This window comes from Passer domesticus, chromosome 1, assembly GCF_036417665.1.
Source record: "Passer domesticus isolate bPasDom1 chromosome 1, bPasDom1.hap1, whole genome shotgun sequence".
NCBI classification, from domain to species: domain Eukaryota; kingdom Metazoa; phylum Chordata; class Aves; order Passeriformes; family Passeridae; genus Passer; species Passer domesticus.
In genome coordinates, this window is record NC_087474.1 from 121606381 (window position 1) to 121626271 (window position 19891).

Genomic DNA, 19891 nt, shown 5'->3' on the forward strand with positions numbered 1-19891 from the left:
GTAGAAACAGATGTGATCTGATACTACTTCCCATGTAAATTAATTCAGTCTCAGTATGCTCAGGACAACTAATAACTGCCATGGTACAAACAGCTTATGAAAGACAAAAAGAAAATAACAAATAATCCACTGTATTTTCAGGATGCCTCCAACATAACAGGCTCAGCTGAATTGGGCAAAATTTGAACCCAAACTACAGGACTTGCATCCAATGTCTTTTATAATATCTCATTTCTTTATTGCACCTGTTTCATAGTTGGTACCATTAATATTCAGTATCATTCCTCTTTCAATACTATTCAAAAGGAGATAGAATGGAAAAGAATGGATAGAATCTGAAACAGAAAACAAAGAAAATGAGTTGAATTTTTTCTGCCCTCCTGCCTTAGCTTTCAAAACTTATTAGTCAGGAAACTTTTAAGAATGAGTGTACATAAATTGCCTAATTTCTCTTCATATATAAATCTGTGTTAATTTCTCATTAGACCTCTTCTCTGCTTTGAATCTAAGTTATCAGCCAGAATCATAGATCATAGTTTTGCTATGTGTTTCACTAGACTTTATTCCAGGGTAAAATTTTAACTTAGCTGAGGCCCAGACTTTCACAGCTGACTCAGTGCATGACATCCATAAATAATGTAATTTATGACACAGAGCTTAAAACCATCAAGACAAGATGCCAGGAAGTTTTCTCAGTTTAGAATCTTTTTTTTCATATGAGCTTTGATTAGTGTCAACAATTTTTCTTTGATCTTTTTAGAAAGGAGTTCAGACTTCTCACTCCTAAACTCCAGCTAAAGATTACCTTGATGATATCTTGAGCCTCCAGACTGTGCCAGAAGAGTTGCCAGAACAGCAGTACTTCTGTTTATTTATGAATTCCATTGGTTTCTCATTCACCTCTGAATAATTCCAGGCATTACTGCATGCTTCAAATCTGCCTGAGGGTTTTTTGTTTCAGAAACCTAAGAATCTACCTCATTTTTTGGTCTGATGCAGTAGCTCTGAAACATACATGCTCTTCATATAATTGGCTTCAGAAGAACTCTTATGGTTTTACTGACTTCAAGGTCAGAGTGCCAGATTTGTTGCTGTAATCTATGATAAATCTGAATAGAAAAGAAGTCATTAAGAGTCTGAAAACACATTTTTAAAATTTTGAATTATTGGAAAAGTAGGGAAATATTAGATATTTAATTCAATATTGAGGTCTATAACAATCATATATCATAATGCACTTAATGTATTAGAATGGATCCATTCATTAAAACGATTAGTAAACCAAGATTGGTAATTGAGCACAAACAATCTGTTGCTCTAACCATACTGTTCTTGATTGAGGGAAGACAGAACACAACAGCAGCTCAACAACTTATAGAACCTATATTTGGGTGAGGAACAGCTCCTATTTAATGACGTTCCATGCATAACACACAGGCTTTTAAAAGAGAAAATCAACCCAGAGCAGTTAGTCACTGACAGAAATGTGTTTTGGCCTTGGTTGGTATCTGTTTAGAAAAGCAAATCATTCCAAAGTTTTCAAAGATCAGAGCTCCTCTGCCCATCCCTGGTTTACAACAGAGCTTGTACTTGAGTTGGAAAAGTACTTAATTGAAACATTTGTTGAGTTAATATGGAAGAGTTGTTGTCTTTTACCAAATGCCTCGGGATGGGAGGGAAGGCAAAGTGATGCAACCTGAGACCAATGATATCACAACTTGACCAGTCAGGATTGATTCCAGGTCACACAGAGAAGTTCCAGTGGATGCTCACCCTGTTAACTGTAGGTGGTTTAGCTCCTTCAGTAGCTTTTTAAAGATTCCTTTCCTCTTGTGTGTTCTAAGCTAGAATAAAGTTTATAGAAGTCTTGGGGCTAGATTTAAACCTACTCATTTCAAAGGAATGGCTACGTTAAAACAGAAGATCAAATTCAAGACACCATAAAACAACAAATGCATTTTAATATTTCACCCAAAATTTGTAGCTGTCATATTGGATCTGTCCTAGAATAGTTATCTTGCTGAGAACAGAGACTTGTTCAATCAGTCACGTCAGATATGTAAGGTATTATTTCTCTCTTGGTTTCTGACCAGCTTGCTATGGCTCTGATTAGAAAAATCTCATTTGTGAACTGCAAACATTTCATATTAACCCATTAATATTAAAACATAACACAACCTCTTCATAAACAGCAATTAAAACTTAGAAGAATAAACATATTCTCAGGTATGTAAATAGAGGCTAAAACCTCAAAATACCTCCTATTAACAGAACCATGCACAGTTCTAACCTACAAAGTTTAGTAAGGGTAAATGCAATAAAGATCACACTGCTAAAACAAAATTATCATCTGGGAAAAAAATTATTTACAAGCTCTAAATAAATTTTGAAAATATTAGATCTAGAGTTGATCAAGTTATTGAGCTGCTGCAAATAGAAGAAAGGTGGTCAAAACAGAAATATTACAGCCGCAGACCTTAGGGATATACAACTGGATGACAAAAAAAAAGGTTTACATGGCTAACATACCAACATTCACTTGAGAATCCAAATGCCCTAAATAGGACTCTGGGAGGAAAAGTAATTCCCTAGTAGGCAATACGTCTATTGCCTTTGAGACAAAACATCCCTGATCTACTTCCTTTTGATCTCTGATCAAGTCTGGTCAAGAGGATGGTCAAGTCAGATGATCTTTATTTCAGAAAAGTGATGGTAGGGAAATAAGTTTCACAACCATCCCCTCTGACTCACTTCTCTTGCCACTTTTCTTTCAAAAGGGACTTGTGACAGATCTTCTCTGCAGTCACCCATCATAGTTGGTAGAAATGCAAATTCAAGATCAGGAAAGGCTTTACAAACATTTAATTACCTGTTGCCCTGACTGTGAGGCACAGAGAGAGCATAGCCAGCAGATACCTAAAGAAACAAAGGTTCATTCACCTCATAAAGGAAGAGATCTGCAGTAACATCCAAGGGAAAAATGGAAATTGTGTCAATTGAACTTCAGACTGGGTGTGCAGAGTGAAATTTCCTGTAAAATTCTTCGTTTTCAATTTCACCAAAACTTTTAATGTAGTTTAAGTTTGACATGTTTTACTGGAGTCCACCACAGTTAATGTAAACCCGAGAAGGGTGTTGGAGCCCAGGACATCTCTCTGGATACCCTGGATGTCTCAAAGCCCTGGCAGGGGCTCAGAGACCCTGGCAGGAAGCCAAAGACACCTGGAAATTCGATCTTAATTCATGGAGCAAACTGCCAACCTGATATGAAGAATTACAGGTCACAAAAGTTTAAGTAGCATAGTAGTAGCAATCACAAGGTGAAGGGAAAGATTTTGGAGCACTGTACAGGGGGGTTTTGAATCTTGTACAGGGGGGTTTGAAATTCTGTACACGGGGGTCAGAGGTTCTAAGATGGAGGGATTTGGGCGTGCCCTGTCCTTCTTCTTTCTTCTCCTTGGCATCCATGTTCAGGATGATGTTGGCATGTGTGGATTGGTTCATAGAGAAGGTGCACTTGCCAACAAAGGCGAAAAGTATTGGAAATTGAAGGTAAATATCTAATACGTAGTTTTCACTATAAAAGAGAAAACTAAAACCGCCCCGTGGGTGGGAGAGAGTGCCCTTGGCTGTCTTGCTTATCAGACCTCGGCTGGACAGACAGAAAAACTTTGTAGATAAGGAACAATAAACTCAACTGAAGACCGAAAAGCAAGAGTCCAGACTCCTTCTTTGAGAGCGCGGCCTGCCCAGAACCACCTTTTCCCGTGCTGGGGCAGAGACAAGTGACAGCCGACCCCGGCAAAGGGGATATGGAACAAGGCACTGATGGAATATACAAGGGAAGAAACCTGGTTGTGAAATATTTTTACACAAATTTAGTCTCTCAAAACTATAGACACATCACTACAAGCAATGTAGTCAATGAAATGTACTTAAAATCACACATTTTATTTAATTTTTTTTGTAGTTCTATAGCTCTTTTAAACATGTCTTAAAAGAATCCTCCTAGTTTGACATTATGTTTAGTAATAGAGAATCATGAAACTGTACGGGTTGGAAAATACCTCTAAGATAATTGGGTTGAGCTTTTAACTCAGAACCACCATGCTCATCACTAAAACATCCACAAGTCTTTTAAAGACCTCCAGGGAGAAGGCATCTTTTCACTGTTCTGTGTTTATTGAGGCTGGAATTAATCAATACATGTAAGGAAGGCTTAAACATGAAGTCTCAACAAATTTCTTTGAGGGTCTCCTGGAGGTACAGCACTGGTCCATTCAGCAATAGGGACAATAGCATGGTTCATTCAGGTAAAAACTGCAGAGCAAACTCCTGTGTTTTACCTAAGGCTGACAGGGAGTGAGCACCTGACTGCTTTTGTGTGGTCTGGAACTGTCGATCAGAGGCACTCTCTGAGCCACTTCCTTTCTCTGCAAAATGGGGTAAAATTGCTTGAGCAGCACCCCGAGCTGCTCAGCAGAGGCTCTGCGTAAGCGCAGCTGTGCCGTGCTCACAGGCTCTGCTGGGAGCCACAAGCAATAGCTGAGTTCTCAGAGCCTGATGCCTGCAGGGATGACACAGGAATTGTGTCAGTGTCTCCTCTGGAGGTAGCCTGCAGGTAGAAAATGCTTCCTCTTCCATTAGCACAGATGAAAGCAGAGGGAGCTTATGCCTAGCAGGCACAATAGAGAGATGGCACTGCCTTCCTCCTCATCCTTCCATTACAGGTCATAGTGCTGCTCTCCCATTTGCCCTACATATGGGTTGATGGTCCAGCATTGGCACCATGGGAAGCATACTCTCCACTCTCCTCTTCCAGAAAAGTGTTACTCTTTCTACATGCAGTTCTTGAGTTCCCTCTTCTCATAGGAAAGTAGGGGTGGAAGTGATTATCACATAACATCTGATCTCCCAGCCTTCTCCAAAACACAGCACTGGCATTTTTGATGGATGCTTGCACAGTCTACTCTGAATAGCCTACAGTGCTGGGACACTCTCTCGTCTCTAAAATCAAACTACTTCAATGCTGTAAGAAAGTTTTGCTCTATGTAATTTATTGTTACTTATTATAATTTAAATCTTTTATTAGTAATCCAAATTGAAACAGGGTGAGTGCTTACTCTTCCACATCTACCTTTAACTGAAGGCGATTATCAAATCTTCCTCAAATCTTCTCTTCCCTTAAGTAACAGCCATCCTTATGGAGACAAGTGACCATGATTGTTTTTCTTTTTTCTGACATAATAAGAATCCAGGAAAAGCTTTCTGCTTTTTTGTTGTTTGGGGTTTTTTCTGCAAGAAAATTCTCATGACTATTGCTGCAGGCTTGGCTCTTTTTATGGCTGGTAAAACAACAAAGTCTGCACTACCTCCCAAAATATATAAATATTTTAGATTTTACAGGCAAATGTTACTGTCTAAAAATATTAAATCATATCACTAGGAATTACCTAACCCTTGAACCAGGTTTTAAACTGTGATTCACTGAAGACATCAATCAATGATAGAAATAAGCATTTTTCCAGGAAGACAGAAACCACTTAATAGAAGACTAAGGCAAATAAAAAAAATCTGTCTCTTAAATCATAGTCCACCTTACAGAAAAGCCAACAATCTATAACATTGCTGTATTACTGAAATTGCTTATTAGAGTCCTTTGAGAATTTCCCTTAAGACTTTTAGAACATTAAGACTGAGAAAAGAACAGGAATAAAAGTGCTCTTGATTTTCAACTTACATTATTTAACTTGAAAGCAAATATAAAGCAAGGCAGAGAATTCAGCTGGAGGCATTATTTTTGGAAGATGTATTTACTTGAAATATTCTGTCACTAGCAGTTAGAAAAGAAAGGGAATTTAATGTAAAAGTATCAGCACTTTCACAGATCTGGGGCTCTTGCTGGTGTTGCTTTGCCTTAGCTTAGCAAATCTGACTCTAGCTTCACAAAGAGCCTTACTGAAATGATTCCTCCAAAAATTAGTTTTCTCAAAATACCCTTTTTTCTCCTTCCCTCTTCTGTCCAAGATGTATTAGATGATAATCTGAAGCATGACTTTGATTACATGTCCATCTACAAACAGTGTACTTGAGTAGCAAACAGATGTGGAGGAAAAGATCATTACTCAGTGGCCAAATCACTCATGGTATGTGACAGGTAAAAACAAACTAAGAGCACAGTGTTTGCTCTAGAAAGCTCCAAATGATGCCACCACCTGATAGAGATTTTTCCATAGAAATGGTATCTCCCTGTTCATGCAAGACAAAATGAAATTAAAGATTGCCATCTCTGTGGAGATTATATACTACCCATGAAATATTGATTTTCTCTCTTTTACTTATTTAATACTCGGAAGTCCACCGAGAAAGGTGATATGATCACAATCATAAATTTTGTAGTTCTATTGCTCTGGTTTTCTGTCTAGGAATTGTAAATCACTTTTAAAATAGAAGCTTAGCACAGAAGAAAAGGCAGTTCCCATTGGTACCTCTCTGTGATCTGACAGACTAGGAAATAGACAAAATGTGTAGAACAAATGTGTAATCTGTCTAGAAAAGGCATTTTGTAGCATGGTATAAATTTCTGCTGAAGAAACTGCAGGAAAAGCTAAAGCTCCTTAATTCCTCACTGAACTTTTTAGTCACTCAAGAAAAAACACTGGGCAGGAACAAGAAAGATGCAGATTCCCTTCCCACCATCTTAAACCATTAATGAAACTGCCCAAACTCTTTTAAGAGAGCATATTGATCCACGGAGCTTTTTTGTCTTTTTTGGTTTTAATTTTGCTCTTATTAATCAGCTAAGAATTGGAAATATGTTTTTTCTTGCAAGCTTGTTTGTATCTCAGAGTACGAACAGGGAATATCTGGAAAGAGACCACTAGAATAATAAAAAAGAGTGGTTAAACAGTTCTTTTTCTACTAGTTTAACCTTTCCAAAACCTGATGCCAATACCTAAAGCCCATTTTTTAATTAATTGTTCTCTTTGCAAAGGTGGACAACAAAAGCTGTGTTTAGGTCCCTGAAATCAAGCAAAATATATTAAAAATCTACAAAAAGGAAAATAATTTAAGTCAGCATTTACATAAGCAAATTTGCAAATTTGAGGTTTTAAATATTTCATCTAATAGTCAGAAAAAAACTCCAATAATGCACAGAACAAATTTTTGTTAAAATGAATGATGCATCTTCAATCATTAGAAGTTTTGAAATTTCTAATTTTCAGTATTTGGCAAATAATATCCAACACATAAAAATAAGCATAATACTTGTATTTTTTTAATTAATAAGTCACCAACTATAAGAGTGAGAAAGAGGTATGGCAGACATTTTCTAGATATCTATAATGTGTAGTCCCCTTCCTTAAAAAGCTCAAGTGCTTAGTTCATATAACACAAATATATATAACATATAATTCTCAAATATAATGTCCCTCCCCAAAAAAGTGAAACCCTTTTAATTCACATAATTAAAAAAATTACTAGGGCAAGAATGAAGGTGTAAATAAACTAAAATTTATAAAACAAGGTATATCTTCATAATATACACTAGTTTTGTATGCCAGTTGTGATATACCAATAATCTCTGCCAAGCACAGGATTGTTACAACTTTTTCAAAACACTTCACTTTGAGCATCGAGGTTCCCTTTGTGTGTGGCAGGTTCTATTTTCTGTGACTAACAGTTTAATTCAATCACAAAGACTCATTCAGCAGTACTAAATATTGTAACTCCAGTGGCAGTATGAGCTGTTAAGAAACACTTCAATGCGACAGCTATAAGTTTTAAGCCCATCATCAAAAATTTAATTGCATAACATTTAATTGCATAACATAGGGACAGGAGCTGGTTGCAGGTGTAGCTCTCTCACTTGATGACTCATATTATTGACTCATTTTAATGGTTTTAATGACTCATTGTCATGATTTCAGCAACATAAATTCAGTTTGTTTGTCAGCAACATAGAGATATCAGTGACACACTACAGAAAGAACAACATAAGCAGTCTAAATTAAATAGAATAAATGGAAACCTTTTTTTTGGGTAGTAGCATTGATGTCAAACACATAAACCCAGTCTTGTTTACAATACCCCTAATTTGCTTGTGGCATTGTTCCGAGAAAAAAGTAGCTGCTCACTCATTGAAGGGTGTTTCTGTTGTCCTTGATTGATGAGGGCAATGCTCTGAAAGGTCTGGGCTACCACTGGTTAGCCACTGTGACTCTATGCATGTAATTAATTTCAAGGCATTTGTGACATCTGAGATGTTCATATCTGTACATGTTTGCTCACTTGAATACACTCGTTGTCCTCTCCCTTTGTGACAGAGCAAAGTGGAAGAAGAAATGCCACCCATCTCCTCCCTTGTCGCAAGAAAGCTGCCAGAGTTACACCTGCTTTTCTTGAGCTGCCTGAGCCTGCAGCCCCCAGCTCCCCTAATGGGTCAGTGAAACCCCAAACCAGTCTGTATCACCATTTCCTCATGGAGCTGAGAACTTCTAAGATGGGAAATATCTCTGTCACACCCCAGTTTTCTCTGGGTTACTGAGAGCCTGGGCAGGGGTCCATCGACTTCATTCCCCAGATCCTGGTGCTTACAGACATCCCCAGAAACAGGAGTGTCAGAGGAGAGGAGATTTCCATACCTAAGACAAAGAGAAGTAATTCCTAAATCACACATAGGTACTAGGCAACTCGGGTGTCTATGTATAGATTCAGCCATAACTACTAATAAGTTTAAAAATTGCCAAGAATTTCATGAACCAAATTAAAACCATGAATTATTTAGCTCACCAGCAAACAAGAACTGGGGAGAAAAGTGCCCCAAATTTAGCCATAGACCAGCCCTCTCTTAAATTTTCAGTACCCAAATTCTCATTTAGGCTCACTTTTGAATTCACCTTTGAAGAAGCAGTCTTGTGTGTGTAAAGCATCCTCAGATACTTTACACAGTAAAGTATCTGAGGATACCTTACACTTTACATCTGCCACAGATTAACTGTGATCCACTTCATTAAAATCACAAAAAGTGATGCTTTTCTGATAACAAACCTAATGTATTTTTTTATCATTATAATCTTTATATCCAAAGTCTTGATGGTAACGAAGTAGCATTTTGTTTCCAGTGCTGATAAATAAAATTCAGATCTTTAAAATACGTCAACATTTTTCACAGCTTTTAACAGTCCTAGAGTACCTATGTTGTTAAGACAAAATACATACATTTTTCAAACCCTTATTTTATAAAGATAGACCAAATTTTGTTGTGAGGGATACATCTAAATTTTTTTCTTTCTGTTCTTATTGACTTTTTTCCCATGTCAGAAAATATTTAACAGAAGAGCAAACTTCCTGAATACTTAGCTCACTATTCAAGTATGGACCCTTTGTCTGATCTCTTTTCCTTCATATGGAACTTTTTACATAGCCGTTCTACTCAGATCTGTGGATAACATGTCTGAAGAGCATCCTCTAGGAAATTCTTTCTGTGGCAGACACCTGCAAATGGACAGATAGAAAAACTCCTCAGAGTTCATCACACTGCAAACTTCCTTGCAAAATGTTCTGTTGGACAGAAAGTTATGGCAAAATAGCTCAAAATCTGTGATGTTTTCATTGTTGAAACCACATCACTTTGGTTTAAAAATAATCCGTAGTCTGATTAGAAGCTACTGAAAATAAATGTAACAAAACACATGTTTTGTGGAAAAGGCATTTTTTCTGGGCCTGAATCTCATAAAACACCATGGAATTTTCACAGATTCATAATTTGTAGAACTTCTAGTTATTTCTCATACGTAGGTCAAACTATCTTTTGCTTCTCTTCTTTACCTTGTTCTGTTTCTACATCAGAGCAACAAGAGTAAATGCTTCCTCTCATCAAGCAAATAAACCAAGTGGCCTGGTCCTGTTACTGAAAGCATCCCAGCAGCTCCTCCTGGCTCCTCTGAGAGTGACACTACAAAGACATTCTCCAAAAGAAAGTGCACAGCCAGTCACATCTACAAGTCCAAGCAGTTTCTTTTAGACTCTTCACCTGGGCCCACTTTTCTCCTCCACTACAGGGCTCAGATCAACAGAAAATTTTCATCAGAAAATCATCAGAAATTTTTCTAAGGATAAATAGAGAAGATAGTACCCTATTATATTCCAGTTTTTCAACAATTAAAGCAAAATAAAGCGTCATCATTTGTTCTTTCTGATCTGCTACCATGATTTGTCTTACAAATAGAGAACTATAGTAGAAATACTACTAACAGGGTTTTGTTTCTCTAATAGACTTTTTTTCCTAGAAGATAAGTTTTCTAAAGGATTGCTCATTCTGCAAAAACTGACTTTGTTTACTTTTACCACAGCATGAGTATGGAGTAAAAAGCCAATAAAAGATAGCTAAACTTTAAAAACAAAGTTTTCATTTACTTTGGAAGAGCAGTCTTTGCCAGTGAGCATCCAAACCACAATCCCTCATTAACTTTAACAATCATGTCCTTTGGAATAAAAGATTTTTTTTTGCTTGTTTTGCAATGCTATTTGTTGAATTAGTGTGAAAAAGACCAGTCCAGCAGCAACTGAATTCAGGAAGGATTACAAAAATACAATGCAGGAGTAACTCAGACCTGCCTGGTGGGTTGACAGTTACCCATTCTGGTCTAAGACAATTAGAGGACAAGGAATCAGCACAATTGAATTGAGAAGAGAGAAAACAAGTTTAGGAACCCTAAACTTTCTCTGCCTCAATGTCAAATGGAACTGCAAAGTCTTTAAAGTCAGACACATTAATGTGCATTAGTGCCAGCAAACTACTCCAGCCTTCAAAGCACAAAATGCCCTGAAAATTCACAGTCCTGCTGTCTGTGCTGGAGCTACTCATGCTCTCTACAATCACCAAATGCTTTGTCTTAATGGGGGCCTTCAGCAACAAGGCACTAGTATAAATTTTAGAACTTCATTGAGAGGAAGTTTGAGCTTAAAGGAAAAATGCCTTTAAAGTGGTGTCATCAGGCAGAGTTTTGAAAAAACTTTTGGAAATGGCATAATCAGTTTTAAACCAGCATATGAGGATATATGTGTACAGACAGAATTAATTAAATTCATACTTTTAATGGCCAAAACCCATAAAAATGTTGGGAATTTGGTGATCAGTTAAATTTTCAAGTGATAAGGCAGAATAGTGACATAATTTTTGCCACACAGGATGGACAGTCTAAAAAGAAATGGAACCCCTGAATCCTTGGAGGCCAAGCACTGACTGCATTACACAGGGTATGAGCCACACTCTAAAGATAATCTGGAGGAAGTCTGCAAAACTCTTCCATGTCATACCTGCTCCCTAAATAGGCAGCAGCTTCCAGAATTCAGAAGTTCCTTTCTGTAATTTTTCCAGCAGGACTAATGTATGTTTTTACATTGGAAACAGGGAGCAGAGCAGGCTGTGGACTCTTTCCAGAAGAGGTTGGGTTGCCTTCAAAAAAACTGAAGTTCAGACATTTGGCTACTTCCCAGCTTATCCACAATAGTAAAGAAAAAAGAAAAAGGTCAGCAGCCTGTAAACAGTTTCTTACGGAATTTAGAGTTATTAGGGCAAGTAATAATTAACATTTTACCATCTTTGTAATTAAGACAGAATGTAGCCTCCAAATACCTCTGATTTATATATTAAATAGCTCAAATGGTAAACTTTGCAGTCCTATTTCCAAGCTCACACTCTCCAACATAGCCATCCAAAAGGTGACAAAAAGTTAAAATAAAAGTGGTGTGAATAAAATCTAATTTCCTGATGAAGAGGCCAAAATTTTTCATCAAAAAAAAGTTTTTTTCTTGTCAGAGAATATTTGAATTTTGACTTGAATATGGTAGTTTTAGAACAAGAGTACACTTGGATACAGTAAATAGATTTCTGTAGTACCAAGCCAAACAACATTATGGACAGCAATGAAGAACCCTCCTGTTAATTTGTATGTAGAAAGTGACATTTTTTCCTATAGTGAAAAATGCAGCATATTCTATTTTTCTCTTCTTACAACATTTTAAATGTCTTCAAAGAAACGCAAATTTAATCCTTGTAATAAATCATTAAATGATTCCCCTATGAAAAGACAGACTTAATTTCTGCATGTCAATTTAGTCAGTTCAGTCATTAATTTGAAGTGTGTAATTGTTTCAGTTAACAGTCAGAGAGCTCAGAAGCTTTTACCAACTAAGACCAGGGCAGGAAATTACCTAGTTCATTATGATTTATAAGACACATAAAAGAATTGAAATAGTGAAGGATTGCCTAGGAAAGGAGGTCTTTTTAATGAAGTGCAAGAACACAAAACTTAGCAGGAATCAGTCCTACTAAATCTCCTTTAATCATTCACAATTTACTATTTTTTCCTCTAAATTTTAAGTTTCTGTTTGAATGTTATTATAACTTGTATATAAAGCAAACCAATACTTTAAAGAATTTTGCTCCTCCCAATTTAATTATAACAATTTCTGTTAAAAATGTTGATGAATATTTAAATTTTCTTAGAAGAGTTAAAGGTGGTTGGAAGGGGTATGATTTCTACAGCACCAAAATGTCCATTGAAACTGGAAAAGCGATTTTTAATTCAATTCCAATTATACAGCGGAGTTTTAACCTGATCTGCCTGTTTCTATTACAGTTAAAAAAATACTTCAAAGTTTTGAACTGGCAGAGGTTTAATTTTTACTTTTGTACAAATATAAAGTTTTAAAGTCGCCACCTTAGGTGAGCACCAAGCCCACAAGCTTCTGAAACCCCACCTGCAATGCCCAGAAGGTAATAGGTTTCTACTTCTTATTTCACTAGTCCATCCATAAACCTTAAGGCTTAAGCACTGGCTCTAAATTGTGTTTATTAGATTTAGAACTGTGTGTAGGATTGGAATTGTGTTTCAGAGCTTTAACAGCCCCACAGAAGATGCAGTATCACAACAAATAAACAGGCAACCAGCTAAGGAAGGATATTAAACACTTTATCAAACAGGCTTTACACACAATCACACAATTGCAGTTACTTCCATTTGTGTTGACTTTTTTTTAAGAAGTTGGGCTCACTCAGAGGGAATATTTTCCTCTGTGTTAAAGCTTGGAGGTGACTTAGAAAAGACAAAGCTTGGTTTTATCAAGTTACCACAAAATTTAGGTTTATAATACTGGCAACACAGTATAAAAATGTGAACATTCTTACAGATATCGCTAAGTCCTTGAGATTTTCATAGTCTCCTGCACATATTGATTTATCAAATTATTTTATTTGCATAAACTGGTCCATAATCTAGATAGAAATACACACCTAGACCAAAGCTAGGAAAGCCTATTCAAGTGCCTTTGCCTCATAGGTCCCTTGTGGTCCAGAATTAAGTTTAGCAGCACCTGCAGAAAAACCAGAAGGTCACTAACAAAGACCCATATCTCTTAATAGGGCTGATGATGTTTTAGTCATTGCTTATGTGCCTGCTTTTCCTTACAGGTTTATGGAAAATGGTCACATGCAATGGGAACTTCAAGGATTTCTCAGGTGATGTCTGAGAACCTTTGACTTAGACTGGTTTCACTGGACAGACATAAACTCAGCCCATCTCATTGCTGCCTGGAGCCTTACAGATTGTTCTAGCTGCCCCAGGACTGACACTGAAGTAAAAGCAAGACATTTGATAAGCATATGGGTGCAGTAATTTTCACACTGAGAATCATCTGAGAAATGCTGTGAGAGCAATAGATCAGAGAAAAAAACCCACAACACTCTATTTTCATTTACTGTTTTAAAAAGTTTTCCTTTCTTATTTTTAAAAGGATACTGAAATGAGAAAAATTTTCCTCTTTAAAATGCCTAGTACTGAATTGCTGTCAGATAAAGCACAGCACCTCTCTGGGTACCTAGAAAAAATTACATACTTTATGTAGGCAGTTTTCACCTCTATTATTTGCAGGTGGTTTGACACTTTGAAAACACTGTTGGAACGTGAACTGTGAGGTGAGCAGGTGCCCATAACACCACTACAACACCAGTGACAAGATAATTAATGTAAAATTGTAACCACAGGTTTGGAGGGTACTTTGGTGAAGGGGGTTGGTTGGTTGCTTTGGTTTAATTTAATTTAACTTACTTAATACAGAATCACAAGCATTTATCCGCTGAAGCAGATTTATCTTGTGAAAAAAACAGAGAAGCCAATATTAATTCTTAAATGATTGTGTGTGAAATAATTAAACTCCTGCAAAGCTCCACCTTCTTAAGCTAAGAAAATTGGAGTGACAAAGTCACTCGCTCAGGTGCTTTGCCCATCATGATCTCATGATGGCCACTAACAAAAGAGAAGAGAAGGAATTTAAGTATGAACACTGTCTCTGCCCAGTTTCCAGCGCCCCAAGGAGCAGTTGTATTGACACCTTTATGTCCAGACATATCTTACTGCAGTAAGCAACACAATTTTACTAGGATTTATTTAAAAAAACATGTTTGCTTTTGCTTTACATTTGCTGCCTACTAATTGCATCTGTTGTCCTCCCTTTTAGTATCAAGAAGCCCAGTGAATTATTGCCTTTATGAAGCTTTATGGCAACCTCAGAGACAAATTTCTGCTACCCTCAGGTGCATCACAGCATCACAAGACTGGCCAGTAAGGTCACCCACCTGGCTGGTAACAGTGGTTTGCAAAGCAAGGAGCATTGCAGTGACCCTCATGTGACAGGCCTGACAAGTATTTCGGGCACAGCACATGGATTGCTGAGAATTGCATTCTTCTACTGTGAAAGAGTAAACAAATCATTCAGACAACTGTACATGGTCTAAAAACCAATTTCAGATATTTCAGGTACCCACGTGTGATTCTTTGAAAGAGGCTGAAACATTGCCACAAACAAAAACAGCCCTTAGCTGCAACTATTATACAAAAAATAGGCAACAGAGGTTTGACTGTGTCTGGAAATAGTTTCAGTTAACTGCTGTTTATATTTCAATGCAAACCCTTTTAGGCAATTTAGCATAGATAAGCTCAACAGACCAAAAATACTCTGAAAACAGGAGGAAAATTTGGTGCCATTATAACAGCATACAAACTAACTATCCCAGAAATAACCAGGGATCTAGAGAATGTAGTCAAGAAGTTACTCTGCTCCCTCAAAGTTAGTACAGGACAAAGCAGACTTCCAAAACTTTCACCCCAAGTGCAATTAGGGTATGGATGCAATGAAAGACTCTTAGGGTCAAGACATCAACAAAGTTTGAAGAGAGAGTGGTCATTTCTGCAGATGACAGCAACTTCCACAGTATCACTCATTACAACTGATTCAGTGCAAGAGACATTAAACCACAGCCTTCAGGATTTAAGCAAATTTCAAATGATTACAACACAGAATAAGCCTTCAAATGTCTGTGTATTAGCCAAGAGCACGTAATCCCATTTTCAACTGATGTAAATGACACTAATCATTGCTGGAGATATGGTATGGCATTAGGTGAGGTTTGGACCTAATCCAAGGTGTATTTCCTCTATGCCAGCTCAATTCTACGTTTAGCTTTTCTGCCAACCCCCTCCAGGGTGCCCATAAGCAGAGCAACTATTGCCAGCATTTGTTTTAACTGCAGCCTTGAGACTAAAATAGTCTTGAAGACACACAAAGAACCAGTGCGTCATGTAAGAGTCAGGAATCCTTACCCCAAGGAAGAAATGTATCAGAATATCTCCCAGTTTTCATATTTTTAAGAACTGCAAAGGGAGAATCAAATATTCAGGGAAAACAGAGAACAGATCAAAACTTTTAGAAGTTCAAATGTGCTGTCTGAACTATACATACTGATTTAATATTTTTTTTCTGAACTCTTGAGTTTTTCATGCTGGATCTGGATAGAAAGGGCAAATACCTCTAGCCAACTTTTTTACCACCAAAAAAAATCTGTTTTGAAAGACATCTGGATTTGAGAACCCTGGGGAGATCCAAGACTGTCTTTTCCAAGCATTCCAGTACTATCGGTCAGTATCCCTTCATACACTTAAAAGTGTAATATTTTTTTTCTTAATAATCAAATTTAAATCTACTCATCTGAAATTAAAACACTTGGTCAAGCTAATTTTCCAGGCTTACAAATACCCATAAAGCATTAACTTCCATGGTTCAAGGGATATTTTTTTTTGTTTAAAGTAATCACAAGATTACAAGTGCTGGAAGTTCTCAGTTCTAATGACACTACAAACATTCAGCATACCAGCACTTTTTCCTTTCTCCCTCTTCTCTGATCAAGCTGTGAAAAAAAATGAAAAAACAGAGCAAAGTCCGGATAGCAAATAAAAACCTACTATTTGATCTCCTGGAGCCAGACTTTCATCTCATGAATTGTTATAACATGGCCAAGAATTATACTTAGCTATTGTTCCACTAATCCAACATCCCCTTCATAGCAAACCCTTGAGATTCAGCATAAATCAGCACCCAGAACTATTAAAGAATTCCTGGGAAACTCTATGTCATCAACTCTGTTAGAAATAAGGAATGTGACTGAAGATAACAAAACATAAGCAAGGCCTCACAATATTGTGCTTTTCTTCCTAGAACTTCCCTTTCTCATTCAAAATTAACCAATTCACACAGTATTTTTTCTCTTTTTCATGCCTTGTTCATCTGCCCCAGTTTCTTTGCTTCTCCTGAAGCTGCTGAAGCCTTATCTTCACCTTTTTTTTGATACTTCCCAACTGCTAATATACTTCACACATCTGTTTTCCCAGAGTAACAGATGTTGTTGCTCAACGAGGACAACAGTCTGTATGTTTAGGCTATGAAGTGCAGGAAAAGCATTTAGAGCTAGTTTCTGCTTTTTCTCAGAAGATGCTTCAAAAATATAGATTCTGCAAAGAAAGTGTATTTCCAGTACGTGTGCACAGGGTTTACAAAGCAAACCAAACTGAAATGGACCTAGATAATTCTTGCTGCTCAAGAGGGCAAAAAGTAGCATCTTTCTAATATGTTTAAAAAAAACCCAAAAACAATGTTTCAGCCCTTAAGTGGCTATTAATTGCATGCAATTAAATCCACTGTAATTATTTGATATTAAGCAAGATAATAATGTATGATATATTAATGGATAGTAATTGTATTAATGTGATTCTGCTCTATTCCTTCATATTCTGGTTCTGGGTCATTTGCTCACTAAAACAGTGCAACATTTAACAACAAAATATTTCCAAACCAAGACAAAGAAAATAGCTTTCAAGTGGTATCTAGCAACCCCGCCAGCAGAGCCCAGAGATTATCATTCTGCTCATGGTTGTTATTTCCCACCATGAGTGTTATTTTCATGAACTTTGGGAATCCTGGGCAAATAGGCAGGACAAGCTGGCAGGACAGATTTTCAGTGGGCATCAGGGGCACGAGCGCTTATCCACCATGCACTGCACAGTCTGTACGTACCTGGGACCCTGGACTCACCCTGTGACATGGTGCAGGAGCTGCCTCCAAGTGTCCCCTCAGCACAGAGCATCAGCAGGGGAGCCCAGAGACCCCCTGCTTTTTCTGGATACACCACTCTGTGTCCCACTCCAGATACATCCTGGCTGCTTCTGGAACCACTCTGCACGTGAAACAGAGTAATAACAGAGTATGTATTAACATGGTCTACAGACACAGGCCAGCTGTCTCTTCAGTAGAGATACTGAAATAATATAAACAATAGAAATGTAGCACAATGCTCTATAAGAATGCCTTAGAACCAAATGTCTGTGATCCCGTAACTTAATTATCTAATTTTCTTAGAATTTTGCAGAGAGCTTGCATGTATTTGGAAAAAACTAAGTGTTTGTCCATTTGGATTTGCTCAGCAGTTATAATAAGAACTTCCTCAATTTCTATACTTCTTCTGTGGAAAAGATGTCACAGCACTCAACTGAAAATAAAAATATTTCTAGATGGTTGTGGATGTTTTCCCTTTATAGAAACTTGCTGATTTTCTCATTATCACATTTTGAAGGCTGCCAGCCTTTTCCCATAATACACTTTGTAAAACTATTCCCCCCACCTATGTCATCTCTAACTCATTCTGTTAAGCATCTACTTTTAAGAATATTATTCCAACTTTACCCACACCCTTCTCCTTCATTTACTATTAGAGCTACTCTCACTTATGTCCTAGTTTCTGCAGATCTACTGCAGCACTATTTATTACCCATATTTGGGTAAATTCTTTCCAATTTTATTTGCCTAACCCTCCCAGTTTCAAGAGGAAGGAACAAAAACCCTGAGAAAAATACATAAGATTGATCAAAATAATACACAGGTATATTTTTGGCAGAAGCTAACAGAGCTCCAGATACTTGATAATGCTATTTCAAACCAGCTCAGTGCATAAACAGTTTACACAAGGGTCCAAAGGCAGATTGTAATTAACTAATTCATATTTACTTATGAGAACTATCATTATTCTAGGAAAGAATTATTTTAAACTACTAAACCAGGTCAATTATTTTTATGACACAGCCAAAATCAAAACATATATATGTTGCACCTACATGTTACACACTCTCCTACAATTGAATCTATTACATTTATGAAAATACCTAAATGTCAGACAGTAAATGCATAAAAGTTCATTATGCCTTTCTCTGAAAATACGTCCTCACACTTATAGCAGTGTAGAACTGCACCTTTCACAGGAAAATGATAACAAAATGGAAACAAAATACTGCCCCCACCTACAAACTCTCATTGTTCCAGTGGAGCACAGCTCAGATTTCCAATATAACAAAAGGCTGTATTAGCCAAAGATTTTTATACATGCGAGTCAAGCCTGTGCTATGAAGCACTTCACAGCTGGGATGCACTTGTCTCTAATGAGGTAAAACTATCAAAGCTGGAAGTTTCTTACAGACAGTTTACATTTTGTGATGACATTCCCTTGAATCTTAAATGCAGCAGCCTTTCTTTTTTGTGGGTCTGAAGCTCTCTTCTGGGAATGGAAACATTAGCTACTGATGAAAATATTCATGAACTCTTTGTCATGCTGTTTTTATGGAAGAAAATTCCATCTATATCATGATCACAAACTGACAAGTAAACTAATCTTTTCTCCTATGTGTTACTCATATTTTCCCGTATGCTCTTTGTAGAGCTAGTGGCACATGCGTATTTAATTTAATTCTGCATAAATATTCAACAAGGCCTTTATCTTATCACCTTGATAGCTCATTTGGCCTAATAGCAATTAGCCTTAGAGCCAGAAAAACAATCAATTTTTTACACTTAATACAACAGCATGTGACGCTTATCAGCACTCAGCCTCACAGAAAGCGTATTGCTGATTTAAGAGTAAATAATCCTAATTCTGCACATCTTAAGGAACTGGCCAATGACAACCAGGATCTCTGCTTTTTTGTTCACTTTCAGTCACAATATTCACTGATTTATTTGCAGTTTTTACTCATTATTGTGTACAAGCATTATTCAACTAAGCGTTCAAGTGATGATGATGCACTTGAATTTTGCAGTTAGGAAATGAGGTGATTAAATAAATTTAACGTGGTTAAATGGCTAATTGTGAAGAGTCTAGAATCTGAATATATTCTCTGTGTGAGAGTGATTATCATTTAATATTCAGAACAACTTTGTGACACAAGACAAATAAACAAAATCTATCTAACATGCCCTCAGAACAGTGCCGACAGCTCTCTGAAGAGATTTGTGTTTCCAGCTCACCAAACACCTCCGAGACTGCAGAGAGAACTTCTCACTTTCATCTGCACCAACAGGACACATTTCTGCTCCACTGTGAACATCACATTTGCCATTTCAGGGCAGGCGCTTTCACTACAGGCAGCAGCATCGTTTACTTAGGAAGTGATGGAGAGAATCTTCCCACCTATTCTGCTTCTTCTTTGGAGGATACACCATCCAGTGT

General features: G+C 37.1%; 1 long non-coding RNA gene across 1 annotated transcript; it reads right to left on the reverse strand.

Moving 5' to 3' along the window:
• Window positions 1-212: 212 nt before the first annotated feature.
• Window positions 213-16598, reverse strand: LOC135289400 (uncharacterized). The gene is made up of 4 exons (XR_010352155.1): window positions 16305-16598; window positions 8033-9498; window positions 806-1109; window positions 213-335 (listed from the first exon to the last, which is right to left on the reverse strand). It is a non-coding gene; the product is annotated as an uncharacterized LOC135289400 (long non-coding RNA).
• Between the last annotated feature and the right edge of the window lie 3293 nt (window positions 16599-19891).